Genomic DNA, 20,557 nt, shown 5'->3' with positions numbered 1-20,557 from the left:
AAAAAATACTTATGATATACTTTTTATCTTTCCCATATTGAACATTAGATTTAAGGTCAAAACCCTTTTTCTCCTTGTTCATGGATGACAATAAAGGAATTATGTTTTATATACATACTTACTGTGTAGAGGATAGAAGAGATAGACCTTGAATAGGGGGAAAATCCACTAATTATCCTTTAATATTATCTCAGCATATGTGAGAGTTTCCAGATTTATTTTACCCCCTTCCCCCTTTTTTTCATGTTATAGTCAGTGTTGATATGTGAGGAATGTTTTAAAAATATATAGAAAGTGTGATCAGAATTGAGCAATACAATTCAATACTTAAGCAGCAGAACCACTTGAGAACTAATGTAAAGCATTTCTATGTTAGTGCCGTTTCCATGAGAAAGGCCACCAACAGGCAACAGTTGACTTAGGAAATCAGGAAGGTCAGTGAACCATCTATAATTAAACCAAGGCAACCTTCAAGTATTCTATTCTGGGGCATGACTTTTAAAAATACCCATATCTTCTGCTTAAACCATCAAGATTCAGGCTAAATTTAGTAAGAGACCATTTTGCCAGAATTTCCTCTCACACACCACGCTTCTGCTCAGAAGGGAATAGTATTTTTGTAGTTTTATAGTTATTCTCTAGCATAAATCTCCCTAGCCTGAATATGGTAAAACTATCTGAAGTGACATTAACTGCACTTAATTCTCTCATCAGGAAAGGACTTAACTCTTTCCAATGACCTCTTCCCCACAAAATCACTCACTATTAAAAGCATCTTATTTCATGGATTATCACATAAAATTTAAAAAGCTGTCTAAAACAATAGATTTTTTTAAAATTAGATATAACTTTTCTCACTCCTTCCAGAGGTGTTATAAAAATATAACTAACTTTAAATTTAACAACATTTAAATGACTACTTTTTGCCAAGAACTGTGAAGCTGCAAAGTAAAAACAAACCAAACAAGAGAGAGCGAGTTTATCTTCAACAACTCAGTGTTTAGTAATATACTAAAGCTACCAATTGTAATTCTGGAATTAGAGTGTATGTCATCGAAATCTATTCCTTTAACAAATATTTACTGAGTGCCTAAAAAAGTTCTATGTGCTGGGGGGCCACCAAATATCCTCTGTCTCATAATCTTAAATTCTGGTGGGGCAAGATGGACAGAAAAGATAAATAATATTACAGAGAAAAAATGATAAACAGGAAGAGGATATAGAATTTAGGGTGGGGAACTCGCAATTTTATGAAGGGTGTCCAGAGAAGGCCTCACTAAGAAAGTTGAATCTAAGTAATGTCCTAAAGAAGATGAAGGAGTAATGGAGGTGGATATCTGAGAACAAAGCATTCCAAGGAAACAAAAGAGAAAATGGAAAGGCTCTGAGACAGGAGCATAGCTGTCATGTTTAAAAGACAGCAAGGACACCAACCTGGTTTGAGCGGAATAGGTAAAGCGGCAGAAGCAGCAGTTGAAGTCAGAGAGGAAACAGAAACTTCAGACCGTTAGAATATAATTTGCCAATTGTTACTTTTAAGTCCTCTCTTGGAGGAATACATCATATTATACATGACTCTCAGCATTTTCTTTAGTTTCCCTGTGTCTTTGAATAAGTGGACTGAGATATGATACCTTGGCTTATGACCAGAAAAGCCATGATGTTCACAGAATAACTTCTGATTGGAATATAGTAGTCATTATCATCAACTTGGCAAATGTTCTTACTGACTTAGTGGAAACACTGTTTACAAATTACTTTTTAATGATTCTCACACTCTAAGGGATTTTCAAACCAGTGGGAAGAATTGGCTATTTCTCGTTTTCTCTGACTATGTAGAAAAACAATATAATAAAATTTAGTGGGAAGGATGAGGAGTGGGGACTCTAAGAAGTCATTAGAAGTCACAGTAATTAAAGTGAAGATGCACTGATTCCATCCCTCTGTCCCTTGAATCCAAATTAACACAATAATTTGTCCATAGAATGCCCTTAAAACATATTTGTGAGCTAATTTCTGATAGAGCCTTTGGGAGTTGTAAATGATGTTAACTGTGAAGAATAATGACTAGTAAATAGTTAAATCTAGATGGAATAGGTAGAGCTGGGTACTTATCATTATAATAAGCACCTACATAAGTGTTTCTAGGCTCACAAACCTTTTACCATTCCCACCAATGTTAATTATATCTATACCTGTGCTTGTATCTTCGCCTTAGTTCTGATATAGATTTTAGAATAGAAATCCACATGTCAGGCTGACCACTGGGTCATTGGTTTCTCATTTTTGTTTCGTAAATGACAGTGCCATAAAGCAGTTCATATGATCATCTTCAATGCAGAAAAGACACAATCACCTTAATTGGCATTCACAATTCTTTATCGTCTTTAGTCTTTTCATTTCTTTGCTTTCTTTGAGTGTCAGCGTGGAGCACAGAAATAGGGACTGGCATTGTCCTACATGCTGGGGTTTGGAGAGTGTACTGCACTGAACACCCGCTGCAACAAACACAAAATCTGCTTCATGAACTTTACTCTCTAAAAATAGACCCTAAACAGAATAAATAACATTATCGATGACATCATAGACACAGCCCTTTAAAAAAGGAGTAGAAAAAAAGCCAAGAATAAGAATCCCTAAAATATTTCTTAGTAGGTATATTAAGTAAAGATTTGAGCAAGATTCTTTATCTATATGATGAAACTAAAAAATAATGTCTTCTTCATGCATCCTGATAAGAAATAAATGAGAAAATGTGAAAGAAAAATGTTCACATTGCATTTTCTGTTCATAAATTTTTAGAAGCACATTAAGTTTATTGAAGTTTCTTATAACTAACAGCAACAGGAATATTTAAAAGTCACTGATTACAAACATTAGAAGCCTCTCTGAGGTTTCTATAATATCTAGTAAATGTCCAGTTGGGAAAGAAATTGAAAAAACTCCACAGTAAATGTCTTCATAAATTCAGTAACAACTGAAGTGATTATTAATACCTCATCCATGGGTGGTGAGCAAAACAATGGTACCCATCCCAAAGATGTCCATGTCCTAATCAACAGAACCTGTGAACATGGCAAAAAGGAATTAAGGTTAAAGATACAATGAAGGTTGCTAATCAGATGACACTGAGATAGAAAAATTATCCTGGGTTATCCAAAGAGACTCAATATAATCACATGGGTCCTTAAATGTAAAAATCTTTCTCAGTTGTGGTAAGAGAAGGAAAGTGACAATGGAAGAAGGGTCAGAAAGGCACGACATTGCTAGTTGATGAAAGAAAGAAGGTTAACACCTAGGAAAGACATATGGTCTCCAGAAGCTAGAAAAAAACCAGAGAAAGAGATTTTCCCATGAAGCTCCTAGAGTAACCAGCTTTGATGACACCAGCCCAGTGAGACCTGTGTCAGACTTCTGACGTACAGGACTGTTACATAATAAATTTGTGTTGTTTTTATCCATGAATTACCACAAAGTTCATGGTGATGTGTTACATCAGCAATACAGAAAACAAACATGCCATGATTTATGACCTTTACAATCACCTGCGACACGTCTTCTGAGCACTGATGTCTCTGCTGATCGATGTTTACATCTCTAGTTGGGTAGAGTTAAGCTCAGAAGTAAAAGAATTTGGCAGCAAGAAACTCCTATCTCTTTGCAAAAAAAAAAAAAAAAAAAGAGAGAAAGAGCCTACTAATTTTGAAAAGATGGAAACATGGACAAAATTATTCTTGAGACCTCTGTCTCAAACTAAGTCATCAAAAAAGAGTTTCAAATGGTATAACTTTCACTTATAGCAAGCTCTGGGACTCTAAGGCACATTATGGTGATTAGATCTAATATTAATGTATTATATACTTTAAAGTTGCTAAGAGAGTAGATCTTAAAAGTTCTCACCACAAAAAAGAAATGGTAATAATGTGACATGATGGCGGTATTAGCTAAGTTATGTTGGTAATAATTTTTGTAATTATGTAAGTGCATCAAATCTACATATGCTCCTTCAGCTTACACAATGTTATATGTCAATTATATCTCAATAAAGATGGAGTAAAAAGGGGCTCCATATTTGCTTCCATGGTTCATAAATATTTTGTATTATTTAACTTTTCTATCAGTTCAGGAAATGGATTTATAGCATAGTACTGAACACTGAAAAAAGCATTTTTAGGTCCAAGTGATTTGCCTTATTGTTTCCTTTTAACTAAATGTGATTTTTTAAAAGAGAGACTCATATTCTGATTTTGTGTATTTCTTTCTCAGAAAGAAGGCTTAATTACTGTTTCCAAACTTCAAGAAGAACCTTTCAATGCATATGGTTCATGTAAGCTGTGCGATATATGTTACTTTCTTCTTCTTTTCCCATTCTTTTCTTTTAAACTCCAGCTCTTGTATTTGGGCCTTCTTTAAGGCTGGTCTTTGACTTTTTATCTACCACTTATGTACACTCTTTATTCACTATTGATCAATATTAAATCTATACAGATTTAACCATTATATTTTGAATGATATTTCTCACATAATAAAAAATAAAGCACATTTATCCAGTATCTCCTATGTGCCAAAAAAAATACTGATAATAATACTAAAAATGTTTGCTTGGATTTCCCATAATCACTTCAAATCATTGGATTATCTTTCCTTCTAAACCAGGGTTTCCTTTTGGTTGCTAATTCTTTTAAAGGTGAGATCATTTTCCCAGAAACGCCTCAGAAGAAATATGGTTTCATCTTAAACTTATCTTTTACAAACTTCATTTTAAATCGGTCACTATGTTTTCTTTACTGTTACTTAATAATGACTTAATTGCCATGTTGTCTTCCTAGCCCGTGTCTTCTCAGCTCTCCCATCACTCATGTAAACAATCACTATTATTAAATTCCCTCTGTTAGAAATATCTTAAATGTTTTCTGTCATGGGGACATATGGATTGTGGTGGAACAGAATAATAAGGTAGCAACTCCCTCTTTAATTTTCCCATTAAAATTTTCTATAATTCATTCCTTAAAAAAAGTTCACCTACTAACACCTCATTTCACAATTAGTGTTCAGAGTGTGTATCTTCTTTGGGCTACTGAAAAGAATGTCCCCTGGTCATATAGTGAGTCTGCTCTTTTTCCTTTACTCAGAAAAAGAAGGACCCTCACAGAGCACACATCCAAGTTCTGTGATATACTTGCAATGTGACTGAGTCTTTGTGATTACCACAAAGGAAACATTTAAAACATCAATATCTCTAAACATCGCTTACTGTGAAAAACCTTTTCCTATGCAACGTGTGAAAAATGTGAGAGCTTTTAACATTATCTCAAGCAATGTCCTTAATTTCCAACAGAGAATGAACAACAATGATAAGTTTTATCACTATCAGGGAAGATAAAACAAAAACTATTTCATCTACTAGAAAATGGAATATTAGCCAGGCACTATCAAATGAAGAATTTAATTGAATTGTAATCCCCCCATCTGCCTTTTTAATGCATTACTGTACTTCATAACTCAGTTGTGGTCATGTAAACACTTGGTCATCACTTCCATTGAACACACAACACAAAAGAGCATTAGTTTACTGTTTGAAGTAATCCTTATATTTGAAATTATCATACTTCTTTTTATTTCTTAGTGCAATTTGTATACTGAGATGACTGAAAACTTGAAAATTTAAAAGCTAAACCTTCAAAAATCATGATATTCTCCTTTTTCTCCCCTTCTTTTGGCAAGATAAAAACCTTGCCAAAGGTTTTCTGTAATGAGGCATTCTGTAACAGGGCATAGATATACACGAATCCTCATGTTATAAAAGCTAATGATTTTAAACAAAGTTTTAAGTACTGAATTCAGCCCTCTACTTTGTGAAGACCTGAAGCCATGGGAGGGACTGAGAAAGATATGTGATGGATGCCATGCTTTACAATGAGCTTTGGACAAGGAACCTAGAGACCTGGATGGTGTCTGAAATCCAACCTGTTCTTGGTCTGTTAATTTACAAAAGTCATTTAAAAGTGTTTAGCTTCACGTTCCTCTCTTCTTATATGACTGTGATCCTGTCTGACTGACTTAACAGGAAGTGTCTCTTGAATCAACCAGGATTAGTTGCTAGCAGCTAAGAGCAAAAGTGTGAGCTAGGCCCAGTAAAAAGAATAAAGATCTTTGTAAATGTCAAAGGACTATGTCACTATGAGTTATTATGAGGATACAGCAGTACTTTGGCAGCACATCTGTCAAGGATGAATGAGTTGATATGCCACAGAGAGAGGATACAACTACTCAGACCCTCAAAATTCTACTGCTTTTAAAGTCTCCTGCTTTGTCACCAACCAAAATATGAATATACACCTTCTTATGAACTATAATGTTACCTGTTTTCTGAAAGCTATATAGCTACTGAAAGAGAAGTTTGTTGCTAGCCCTACTCAGAGATGAAGTGGGAGAGAATGATCTTATTCTCTCAATTATAAATAACACAAGGCCCTTTTGACTTGTACCCCATTTTCCTTTCTAGTCTCTGTCTCATCTCTCATTTTCCTTCCCCCAGTCCAGCCATACTACACTTCACTTCCTCAGATATTCCAGACAGCTTTTGTCTCTGCGTCCCATACATGGTCTCCTCTCTGTCTGTAGTTACTCTTTCCACTTTCTCATTTCCCCTGCTCACTGTGACTCAAACTTCACATCCTAGTTTGAGCATTGCTTCCTCTAGGAAGCCATGCATTTGATGCTGAGTTAGATGATTCTGCTACATGTTACTGATCACTTGCTTTTACTATTACTGAACCTATCGCTAACATTTATTGTAATTACTGGATTAATGTTCTCTTACCTCCAACAGAATTTAAGTTCTTAAAAGGCAAGATTTATGTGTTGGCCGGGGAAAGCCATTGTATTTCCAGCCCTAGCACAATTCTTGGTAACAGAAGACATTTGGCACATGCTTGTTGAATGTATGATTGAATGGAGAAGTGAATGACTGATTGCTTCCACATTTCTGTTTATGTGGCCTTCACAGTTCAGTACTACCATTCCAAGAGATGGCAGAGACTCACTCCTTGGTTAACATGGCCAGGTGTTATGATTGCCTGATTGCTCTCTACTTGCAGCTATGTGAAGTGGGTCATGAAGCCATGCTTTGAGAAAACGAGGGAAGGAAAACAGCTGTTAAACTAATAGACAGTGTCATAAGCTAAGTAGGGTGAAGAAATAATGACCATAAGGAATAAGTGTATATTTCCATGTGAAAAAATAGAAGGAATTTAGGAGGCTCTTTAGGAGCTGGTAGATAACAAATTATTGCACAATATAAACAGACAGACATAGTATCTTCAAACAATAGGATTCTTTTGTTTATCTTTGTTAGTGATGCAAAACAAAATAATTTCTCAATGGAGATCAAAGAAATTCCTTGTCCTAAATAGTGTCCCTTAAAATCAGGGCCTGATGTGAGAATTCTTATGGAGTGCACTCAGGTGAAACATGAATAGCAATGCAATACCTGTTGTACTCCAGCATCAGTCAATCATGAGCTGTAAACTACCCTTCGGGGAGACAGGGTCATTTTCAACATATATCAGGCCAGGTAACAAATTCTCAGGAGACAAGTGAATCTGAACTGTTAGCAACTAGTACTCAACAGAGGCTGGGACATGAGTGCACCGGCCAGGAAAAGGGAACCAAGCAGGGCACCAAGCATACCTACACGCCTCAACCTCAAAAACAGAAGATTTTCAGGGCTATGTCAACCATTCTAGAAAATGATTTAAATCTTCTCACATCAATATAACACCTGAATAGGGTCTATTCCTTTGACAGTGCCATTTCTTATAAACTTTTAAAAAGAGTCAAACTAATTAATGTTACTTGAAAAAAATGTGCACTTCTTGTCACCAATTAAGTTCTATGAATGCCAGCTCTATAGAATTTGTCTTGAACTATTCCAAGAGGAATATGAGAGAAAAGGTAGAAGCTACAGCAAATGAGATTGAGTTTAGACATTTAGAAGACAAAGTATATTATTAAACTCTAAAGCTTACTCTGATAAGAATTGCTGTGGAATTACTTTTATTGAAGATTTCTGAAAATAAGAAATATCTATATTTTAAGATTACAAATTTGATTACCTTTTAGTTCCATTTTCCACTTATGTCTCTGTGAATGAGAATGTAAAGGAATTAAATTTGAGCATCACAGCATATGCATATTTAATTGTTCCCTAAAGAAAGCATAGTAGAATAAGCACAGAATCGGATATCCAGGTTATGGATTTACTAAATTAACTGACCTTTCAACAGAAACTTAACCTCTCTAAAATCTGTTTTCTTCTAATGTAAGTTGATAAAGATGAATAATACAATCTTTCTGGTTCTTTTCATAGTCCATGATTTTATTTATTTCATAAAAATAAAATATTTATAAAATGAATGCATTGGAGTCAATTGCTTCTAATATAACACAGACTTAATTTTTTTCCAGGTAATTAATGTATTATCTTGTCAATAAATGAATTCAATGAATAAGCCATATTTTCTTTACTCATTTGAAATGGCATATAATTATATAATCCATATTTATAATTTTATTATTTTTATTATTTATCAATTAATCTACTCATTCATTGAAGAAGTTTTTCAAGCAACTACTTACTATATGTCAGTCACTCTATTAAGTGATGATTTATCTATAAATTATTATAGCAGTACCACAATGTTTTAGTTTTGCACATTTAAATGGAAAAACAAATTTTCATTAATTATTGTTTTTCAGTATTTTACTTGCTAGTGTCATCTATTTATTATTCTAAATAAAGAGTCATTTTGTTAATTTTCAAAATCCCATTTGGAATTTATCTGGACTTCAAGTAAGGTTCTTAATTTCCCAGAAGACTGAAACAGATTTCTAGTTCTCATCCCTTCAAGGTTGGGGCTGTTTATGGGTATTTTAGAATATATTTTTACTTTTTGTTTATATTAGGAAAGTATATATTATATCTTGGAATCTTTTTTTTTTTAATATTTTAAAAATTTTATGGTATCTAGTTACACAACACTGGTACGAGGTTATATTAATTCCTGAATTTCAGTTTAAAATGAGTTTCATTCTTTGTAGTTGGTTCATTTGTTTTCATTTCACTGTGATTAAGTAGGTTTAGGTATAAATACATTTACTTGACCATCTTTCCTGGGAGGTCATTTGCATTCTGAGAAAGGTATGCATAGCAAAGGTTCTCATAGTTTTTCAAAAATCCATTTCCCCTTCTTCCTGGTCCCCATCTAGACTGTCTTTCCCAGCTTCTCTTGCAGGTAAATAACTGAGTAAGGCCAATGGAATATGAACTAAAGTGACATATGTAGTTTTTAGGCAATAGCTTTAAAGAAGTGTTACCCATCCTCCATTCTCTTTTCAATTTTTCTGACCCCAGGATATAAGTCATGACAATGCCCTAGGGATGTAGGAAGTACACTATAAAAGGAACATCAAATAAACACAAGAAGACCCACTATTCTTTCATGGGAAGAAAGTACACTACTATAAGTGTGTGAGTGATTATGTATCAGGCTATTTCTATTTTAATCACAGACCAGCCTCTCTGAATAATAACACTTTTTAATTCCATTGCATTAACTCAAGGCACCATGGTTTCTATTACAAATAAAATCTATTTAAAAATTTTATATATGAATTACCATTCAAAACTGCATGAACAGTGTTCTTTTCACATGAGAATTAGAATATGATAGGCGAGTATTACATTTATATCATTTATAAATATTTGATTTACCATAATACCTCATATTTCATAGTCTATATTTCATATAAACTCTACCATGACCCTAATTATAAAATTACCATTTTGGTAATATATATTAGGAAAAAATATATATGCTATTGGAAAAAAATCCTGACAAATGCTTTATAAAAAGAGGCCAGATGACATACAAATTGTAAATTGCTCTGGAATTTCTTTAATTTACTCTAAGATATTCACATTTCGGGGGTTGTCATCAGTTGCACTACCTGGTGTTTGATAGGAATTTTTTAAAAAATAATAACACAGCTTTATTTATTTGGGGATATCTTCCTTCCTTAAGATATGCAATATATTTTGTTGCTTTGCAAGAAAATATGGAATTGAAGTCATTCTTCCAAAGACAAATGTTTGTTTCACTTACATTGGATTTGTGCTCTGCCACCCTGCTCTCATGCCTTGCTGATTTCACAATGTCTTTTTATTTCAATGTCCAATCACGGGATCACCATTTTGAAGGTTTTTAAATGACAATTAAATTTCAATATGCACAGAACCATCAAGGCACATAACTTGAAATCATTAAAATATAAGTAGCCGTCTGTAATTGTGAAATGCATCCTGATTTTGGAAATTTTAAAATGTGAAAAGTGCAGTTTTAAATTGATGAAATAAAGCATATTACTGTTGTGTGCTAATTTTTATTAACTAATGAATATGTACAATAAAAAAATTTTTTTTGAAAAACTCTGGTTTATACTGCCAGGCGATTATTTTATAAAAATTTTTACAAATGATTTTGTTAAAAAGTATATTTCTCTAGTTCACTTAAAGGATTTAAAAATAAGAATCCAAAGATGATATTAAACAAGGCAGACCCAACAAAGATCCTAGAAGTTATTAAAAGCCATTTTCCACAGAATTCCATATTTCTTCCTGAGTTTGGATAATTCTGACAAGCTATCTCATTATTGCTTAACTAAGCTTCTCTACCCATTTTTTAAGAAAATTTTCAGTTCAATACATATCCATTGCCTACTCTTCTACCAGTTTTGTTTCTTGTTTGTTCTGTCCCTCAGAGATTCTAGATATCCAATTATATATGAATAAGAAATTATACTGGCAATTTTAAAATACCATTAGTATATAAGATTCAAAACCTAACAGCCATACTTCATTTGTGTCGATCGGTTGAGATATATTTTATTTTACTTGTTATTTATTTTTCTTTTGTCAGTCGCTTAATTTTAAAAGAAAATTTACAAAAATATAAAACATTGTAGAAAAATGTATAAATAAGGAAATTATTAGGTTTCAGTATTTGTAAACTCATGAAATAAAAAAATTACTTTTTAGGTTAAAAAAATAGTGGCCTGCAAAACAACTTCCCTGCTTTGCTTATTGTTCAATATATTAAATAAAAATATAAACGACTGTTAATAACAAATATTTTAAGAAGATATAAATTATTCTTGAACTCAAAATTCACTCAAAGAAAATATTTTACATACTTATTAAGCAGGGAACTTTTTTCCTCAGAATGTTTAAATTGGTTCCAAAGCTTGTTAGGAACTCTCTTTACCATCATATTCTCACCCTGATGATGAAATAACCAACATTGCTTTTCTTCTCAACTGGCACTTTCAAGCACTGGGCTCAGAAATTATAATTAAAAACTATTTAAAAGACTCACAGTTTACTCATTAGGAAGAAGACATCTTGTTCCAACTCCATTCCTCACTAAGCCACCCACAGTATCACTGAGAAATTTTCAAAGGTCAGATTGAAGTAAGCACCTACCTTGTTTGGTATGTGGCTCATGCTACCAAGTCATCACCATACTCCTAAATGATATCACCAACCTTATTTCCCAGAGACAGGTTCACATCACCCTCCGAACTCCAGAGAAAATTTTAAACTCTATCTCTTTGAGAAGTTCTCCCAATATAAAGCATTAATAAATACATACTTGAGTATATGGCTTGGCAATCTAATCTTTCAGCTGCATCACTATTAATCCAATTCAAATGTATGTCACTAGCTGCTTTGATGCTGTCAGTAATAATATAATGATTTCGAACATCGAGTGGAGTGAAAGCATACCCAGAGTTAGACAGATAACTTGGATTTGACACCAAAATTAAGTCGACAAAAGCAAAAATCAACAAATGTTACTACATCAAACTAAAAAGCTTTTCTATAGCAAAAAACACCATCTACAAAATGAACAGGTATTTTATGGGATGGGAGGAAATATTTGCAAACCATATACCTGATAAGGGGTTAATATCCAAAATATACAAGGAACTCAATTCAATAGCAAACAAACAAAACAAAACAAAAAAAAAACAACAATAATCCAAATAAAAAATGGACAAAGTACCTAAATAGACATTTTCCAAAGAAGACATACAAATGGCCAACAGGTACATGAAAAGATGCTCAACATCACTAATAATTAGGGAAATGCAAATCGAAACTATAATAAGATATCACCTCAAATCCTTAAATAGCTATCATCAAGAAGACAAGGGGTAAGTGCTGGCAAGGGTGTGCAGAAAAGGGTGTATATATATATATATATGCAAGGGTTGATTCTGAAGGCCTGATAAGAGTGTCTTCCAATCTTTTGATTCTGTTTATGGACATATCAGTGAACAATAGTGAAATACCTCTTCTCATCTTGAATGCAATAAGTCCAAAGAGCCTTATGATTGACTTAATCAGATGTTAGGATTAAAAGACAAATAGACGTTTAAATTTTTTTAAAAATTTAAGGAAAACTGTATTCATCTATATGAGATTTTGTTGAAGGTGTAAATGTTTTCAGAGCAGGTTGATTCATCACTAATGAAGTGTACTTAAGCATAAATGGCAAAACGGAGATTGCTAACAGGAAACGAAACTCAGTGAGACATATAACAGTCTAAAAACTAAGGAACAATCATATATTTAATGCCTTTTTCTCTCTTAAACCACCATGTAGATATGGGAAAATCATTTCACCTTAGTTTCTCCTCTATAGGAGAATAGAAGTGCTTGAGAAAAATGAGAGGTATGACTTATGAAAATCATCACAAAGGCTTGGATAGCTATTTTTAATATTAAAAAATTATGCAAACCAAGAACCTTTTAAACAATTTGCTTCATATTAGAACAATAAATAGATTCAAAGAAACATAAAGAGAAAATTGTCTCCACAGTGACGTTCCTATTAGAAAAGCCTCTACTCCCTGAGGGCCAAAGTGAGTGAGAATTACAGAATGAAAATGTGTGCATATATGGGGCTCCAGCCATATTCAAATAGCTTGCATTTCTGCTATTAAAAATGCCCCCTTGAGGATACTACATTTCCCTGTCTGTCGTATTTCCTACTTAATCTTTAGACTACAACTCTGGTATCATCTTCTCAGCCAACCATCACCTAATACTCTGTGCAGAGTTGGAGTATTCACTTTGGTGTTTCCAGAACTCTCTCTGTGCCTATATCTTGTATCTTATCCTACATTGAACTATTAATTTTGTTTATCTGTGCCCTTCAACAGACTGAGAGTTCTTTTGTGGGTCAACATTTTATTTTCATTCCTAGTACCTAACATAATTCTTAATGCATGATAGATAGTGACGAAAAAAGAAATGGAAGAAAGAAGGTGGGAGAGAGAAGAGCAGAAACTGTAATAGAAGAAAAATACATCTTAAAGTATCTCTAAAGAGAAAAATTAACCCTAATCTCATATTTTTTTAAATAGCTATAGTCCTTCTGAAATAAAAGGAGAGAATTGTCAAAAGGGAAACTTCTTCCTTAGGCTTTGCCTCAGACAGAAGTTGTAAAGGATACATAAAAGGAATATAATAATTTTACTGTAAAATTATCTAGTCCTATATATAAAAATTCCAGTGAGCATTTAGTAGACTTATTTATCCCTCAAATATCATACAGAAGACGTACTGATAGAGTATGTAATAATTTTGTAGCACTTGTCATTTAAAGCATCTAGATTATACAACTAAGGCTAAGAAATGAAAATATGATGGAAAACAAGATATATATACATACATATGGATATATTTATATATATATTGATATATTAGTATAGTATATATTTGAATGACAGGCTTTGGTATTAGTATAAATTAAGATATCTTATTAAGCATGAATTTTTAGTCTGTGTGTCTGAATACATGTATAAATGCATTCTTTTATATAATTAATATAATATGATAATATATTATATTCGAAGAAATATGTGTATTTTTGTTGAAGTAGAAACTGTAAAATAACAGCACTATACTATAATCTTAGTTTTATAGGTAGAGAACTTAAGACAACAGTTATTTATTTACCATAACAGAGTTAGTACCACGCCCAAATAATTTTTCTGTTTTTATAACTCTAAACAGAGAAAATAATTAAAATCAATTATTGTTTAACAGGAAATAAAAACTATCTCAAGCTTATTGTTGGAAAGAAGAAATAGTTGTAAATGTTCTGCCTAATTATATGTTTTGACACTTTTCTGCTGAACTTTTGGTTTTCTAAGTATACCACTGGAATATTTGTGCCAAAATTTTTATGCTCCCTTTTGAAGGATCGACTTGGTTAGATGGGTGTTTTTTGAAATTGAAATATTTTCTCCAAAAGAGCTCCATTGCCTTTCTACTGTACCATAGAGTAGGCAATTCTGCAAAATATGTATGTACCTACAGAAAGTGCTGTATATCTCCTTCCTAAGTTTAGCTCCACATCCACATCAAAATATCAACTTCTTTCCAGGATAGAGTAAATTGCAAAATCTTAATTTCTTTCTGAAATCTTCCCATTTCATTTTTACATGTGTATGATATATTGACTGACCACAGACTACTCTCCTTAGGGATATTTGTCAGCCACTTTCCAATTAGATAGCAAACTGACTAACTAGGCCCTGGGTATCAGTTCAGTTTCTAAATAATGGATCTTCCTCTGGTATACTGCATTACACCCACATACCAAGACTTCAACCCTTATCCTGTGAGCACTGCCAGCATGTACCAGATAACTCTCAAACGTTGGGGCAAATAAGCATAGACCCATCTATAGTCTCACCAAAACATTCTTAAACTTACTAACAAAGCAACACTGCTTACCTTAAGGAGAAAGTTATGAACACATGAATTCTGAAAATTTGTTTCTTGGTTCCCATGCTCCTACCCTTTGCCAATCACTCATCGTCTAAAATTGCTTACAATTCCTATTTTATCCTGCTGGTTTCCACTTAGCTTCAGCCTTCCTCCTTTCACTTGACTGGTGTGTTTACATATAATGCTGAATGTTTCTTGGAAAAATGTCCAGGCTCTCTTTTAAATATCATCTCCTTCCCCCTGCTTCTCTCCCCAAAATGGTATCTGGGTATGGAATGGAGGAAGAAAGCTATGAAAATTATGACACCAAAGTGTAAGTATAAAAAGATACAGTAGCCCCCTCTCCCACCCAGGTGACACAGTCTGTCTTGCTGGCACTTACAGCTTGTTTGTGATTGATATAACTTACAGTCTTGTCTCCAGCCTGCCATGTTTTCCATCAGGCTGTGACCAGTGGTCCCCCTTAACCTTTCTTGTGGAGTTGCTACACTTTGCCATAGAGTGCCATTCAGGGACTAAGGTTTGTCACAGAACATCCATACCAAGGAAGCTAAGAAAAGTGAGACTTGTTCAAAACCAGGGTTTTTCTTTGCCTGACCATACTGCACTGTCATATTAATGTATGGCTCAGTTTGGTGATCTCTCTCTGATGTTTGAAACAGGAAGTAAGTTATATGCTCTACTCTCCCTATTATCAGTATTATCTAAGGCTCACCCTCCCCTCTCCAGAGAGAGAAGAATCAGAGCACTTGCTTATTCTCCTTCTTCCCATCAGCCCCAGGATCAGAAAAAAGAGTAGACTTTTTTATAACTCTAAACAGAGAAAATAATTAAAATAATTAAAATTCTTTTCGTTTCTCTCAATCATGTCCTTCAGTAACAACCAACAAAGCTTCTTGCTGAGGAGGAGTATCTTTTCAACCTATTCAATGGATAAGGGTGGGGGTGACTAAAAGTATTTGGAAAATCCTCTCAAGACCATAGATTCAACTGCAAAATTATTGTCTAAAACATAAGTGGCAAGGCAAATCTATTGCTTTTAACCCTTCATTTTAAAAGAAAATAATTTTGCTTTATCACATATTTTTTTTTAAAATTATATACTTTAACTTCTCTTTCCAAGTAAGTAAAGTCATCTCTGACTCAGTGCTTAACTGAGAATTTAACTCTCTACTGTTTCACTCTTGGATCTTCCAGTATTGAGTAGCTGGAGGAACTGGGGCTATATAAGAAAACTTTTTATCACCATGAAGATAGCTAAAGACCCACACAAGAGATCAGAAGTAGCATGGCTATTCTATTCAATGTTTTTATAAAAATCAGATTTGAGATAGAATTCACATACTATACAATTCACGCATTTAAAGTGTATAATTCTTCAAGGTTTTTTTTTGTATATTCGGATATGTGCAATCACTATCACAGTAAATTTTAGAACATTTCATCATCTCAAAAGAGAGTTCATGCCCTTTAGCTATTACTCCCATATCATCTTTCCTCTCCTCTCCCATCCTTAAGCAACAATCTACTTTTCTATCTCTATATATTTCCCTATTCTGAACTTTCATATGAATGGAATCATATAGTATGTGAACTTTGGTAACTGTTTTCTTTTACTTATCATAATGTTTTTAAGGTTCATCCAAGTTGTAACATATATCAGTACTTCACTCCTTTTCATGGTCACATATTATTCCACTGTATGGATATATTGCCTTTTGGTTATGCAGTTCTCTGTTACTGGACTTGAGTTGTCTCTACATTTTGACTATTATGAACAATGCTGCAATAAACACTGGCATACAAGTATGTGTTTGTGTCCTTGTTTTCAATTATTTGGGGGTATATACCTAGGAGTGAATTGCTGGATATAGTAATCGAGCTTAACTTTGAAGAATCACCAAACTGTTTTCCACAGTGGCTGTGCTATTTTACATTCCTACCAGGAATGCACAAAGGTTCTGATTTCTCCACATCCTTGCCAATATTTGTTATTTCCTTTTTCTTTTTTCCTGACAATAGCCATCTTAATAGGTGTGAAGTGGTATCTAATTGTGGTTTTAATTTGCATTTCCTTAGTGGTGTTAAGCATCTTTTCATGTACATATTGACCATTTCGATATCCTTGGAGAAAGGTCTAAGTCTTTTGCCAATTTTTAAAATTTGTTTTCTGTTTTTTTTGTTGTTGTTGCCAAGTTGTAATTCTTTATACATTCTGGATAATAATCTTTTGCAAAACATGCAAAAAAATCATATTTACAGTTTTAGCTCTTAAATTAGGTCTTTAATCCATATAGAGTTAATATTTATATATGCTGTGAATTTCATTCTTTTGAATCTGGATAGTCATCTGTTCCAGCACCATTTTTGAAAAGACTATTCCTTTCCATTGAATATTCATACCCTTGTCAAAGGGCAGTTGATCCTAGAAGAGGGGATCTGCTTTTTGTTTGTCAGATTATAAACTGCTAACTATGTATGTTAGAGAAGAATAGCATCAAGAGAAAAATCATAATGGACATTCTAAGTGTTGATTGGTGATGGACTATTATCAATAGAAAAATCAGTGGCAAAATTATTTCAGAGAAAACAGTTCTAACCATTTCGGTTTAGTGACTCATTCCAGAAGTTAATTCTGGAGGAGCAGTGAAGAATTAGATATGTTCAGATGCAGATTTGTGCTCCTGACAAAATAATATATTTTTTCAAAACTAGAAAGTGACAAACTAACAGCAATGTGATTATAATCAAAGCTTTGACCCTCAAGCAAGGAATATCTTGCCTCAGAGTATATAAGTAATTCATGTGTAATTTCTACTGACAATAAAATTACAACACGGTACAGATCTTTGTCAGCAATGCCATGACTGCTTTAAATGTGAAGGTCATAACATAAAATACAAGGTGACAAATTAACTGAAACTTTTTGATAAATATGTTTTGCAGTACTTCACCAAGATCTGAATATTCATCAAAATTGTGCTATATTCAAATTAGAACCAATAAGTAAAATTTGAATGTTTCCTAAAAAGAATTCTTAGAACCATTCATTATGAATTAAGACAATTTAATTTGTGTGAACTAAACAGGAAAGTAATTTTGGTGTTTTTTTTTGTTTGTTTGTTTTGTTTTTGGTATTTTAAATTCTTCAGTTGCAGTTAATGTCAAAGTAAAATGAAAGTTCTATTCTCCTGAATCAGAGAACCAAAAAGTAAACTTAACTACTCTCTGGAATAGTTATGCACATGTGAGTACGTATGTATGTATGTGTGTGTGTATAATTGTAATTACTAACAGTGAGTAATAAACACTGGTTCAATACAAAAAATAGAGAATTATTTTAGTTTGTGTATGTGTGTTTATATATGTGGTCATGTGCCCAAAAAAATTCAATTACAAGTAATTAGTTTGGAAATTTCTACTTCTAATGGATATTAAAATATTTATTAAGAAAAGTTAATGGGTTTTAAAATGAGTATGTATTATTTAGGTGTAACACGGACATATTTATTAGCTTAACTACTTATAATCTGCATTAATAAATGTATTCACTGAATACTCACAGAAACAATATCGCTGTCTGGTTTTCTTGGATAAGGTAACTACTTCATTAATCGTAATATCTATGTTCTCTCATTGGCATGTGGCTTTGGTAGTTAACAACAGATAAAAAGCAATACTGCCACCAAAATGCCTTCACATATTAATTTGGCAACACTAATTGCTGCCTATATCATAAGACAGTTTGAAGAGAAAATCCCAGGTGTTTGTCCTCCTTAAGTTACTTCTTTTCTATTTATTCTGAAAGAGTATCTAGTGGCACAATCCTTAGAAAGAGCTGACTAAACTAAAGTCAAAATAACTACTTAATTATTAAACAGTGTAAAGTTCTGAAGTGTTTTTCAGCACCGTTGAGAAGAAAACATCATTTCCTCTGTTCCATGTCTGAGGTGATCCTTCATACTTACCCAACCCTTCCATTGGCCTGTGGTTTCTGAGATGAATATCAACAATCTTAACAATTAGTTTAAGATTTGTGGCTTTAACCAGTCTTCTTAATTTCCTTCCAGATATTAGTTTAGAAACAAAGGAAGTTGGGAGTGAGGAAAATAAGAGAGAGAAGTTAAGTGATGGAGAAGGCTGGTCAATTTAGTCCATATTGGTCTTCCTTGCAAGTAGTAGTGACCATAAGATCAATATATGAACAATGAAATGTTAAAGAAAATTTGTGAGTGGGCCTTCTGGGAAAGTTTTGTAAAAGAGATGAACACAGCTGGCATGGAACTTTGCATTTTTCTCCTTAACTTATCCAGGGAAGTAGACACAATCCTGCAGGAGCAGCAGCCATCTTGTCATCACGAGAACAAAGGCCACAGGCTAACACACATGCCAGAACAGAAAACAGGAAACTAGGTCCTTGCATTTGCAGTCATCCTAGAGCCCAACTCTAAACTTATTACTGAAGAAATTAAGCTACTCTCAGTTTCAGCAATTAGAATAGAGTTTTATGTTTCTCGATCTAAATATAATTTTAATTGTATAAAAGATAAGGTGCTTGTCCACAATATATTTAAATAATTATAAAATTTTTTAGAGTAACTCTACTGTCACCTTTGTTCTGGTCTCGAAGTCAAAATTGCTTTATCTGTTGGTCCTGCCCAATCTTATTATATTTACCTGCAAATAAAGGCCCCAACTCAAAAAATAAAACAACTGTGAGAAACATAACAGGTTAGTCAGAACCTGAGCACTGAGGGCCACAAAGGCAAAGCAAGTGCCTGTTGCTAGGGTAAATCCCCTCAAGGCCACAGCATAACATTCTGGCAATTCTGGCACCTATGCTTGGTGCTCATTTACATTCTTGAGGGTGTGTGTGTGTGTGTGTGTGTGTGTGTGTGTGTGTGTGTGTGTGTCTGTGTCTGTCTTGTGTGTTAGTGATGTAAACATATGACTATAAATTCCCTAAAAATAGTCATTAAGTAATTTGTTTTCTTATGACTTTATGAACAACATAAATCTTTAATCAAGGTAAATAATATAATTGATGAGTACCTCCTTTTCATAAAAAGATCTATCCCTTCCACATTAGATTGTTTCACCAGATTTGGACAGAAGGCATTGTTCTATAGTCCTGTGGGATCTATATTAGTATGATGGCAAATAAGGATAAAAGGGATTTATAATTTCAATTTATTTTCACTTCTGTCTCTCTCCATCTCATTCCCCACCTTCACTTTCAGTTCCTCTATCCCCAGGGTCCTTGTATTTTCTCTCTCTTCTTTTCCCTTCCCCTCTTATCACCAAAATCAGATCAAACATCAATGTGAGATTTGGAACTGACTTCCCTGACACTGGTAGAGGGTCTTTAACAAGAGCTTCTAAGTCGATGGGAGGAACAGAACATCACTAACTTGTCTCAAACCAGTACAAGGGTGAGCTACAAACACATGATTTCTTGCAGCATCACAGTAATACCATACCTCCCAGAATCAGCCATTCATTTGTAGCCTCCTGTCTGAATTTCTTATTTCTAGTTCTTCTAAGTTGTAGAAGGAAGGAAACAAACAGAACCATGATTTTCAATCATGTTTAGAATTGCCTGGGGAGGCTTCTCTAAAAAAATGATATCTGAAGTCCCCATTTTATACCAATAAATCAGAATAAATACTTAAGCCCAAATTTTAATTTATATGT

Source organism: Pteropus medius, unplaced genomic scaffold (assembly GCF_902729225.1).
Source record: "Pteropus medius unplaced genomic scaffold, Ma_sr-lr_union100, whole genome shotgun sequence".
Classification (NCBI taxonomy): Eukaryota; Metazoa; Chordata; class Mammalia; order Chiroptera; family Pteropodidae; genus Pteropus; species Pteropus medius.
The sequence above is the reverse complement of the archived record's forward strand: the minus strand, read 5'-3'. Positions refer to the sequence as shown.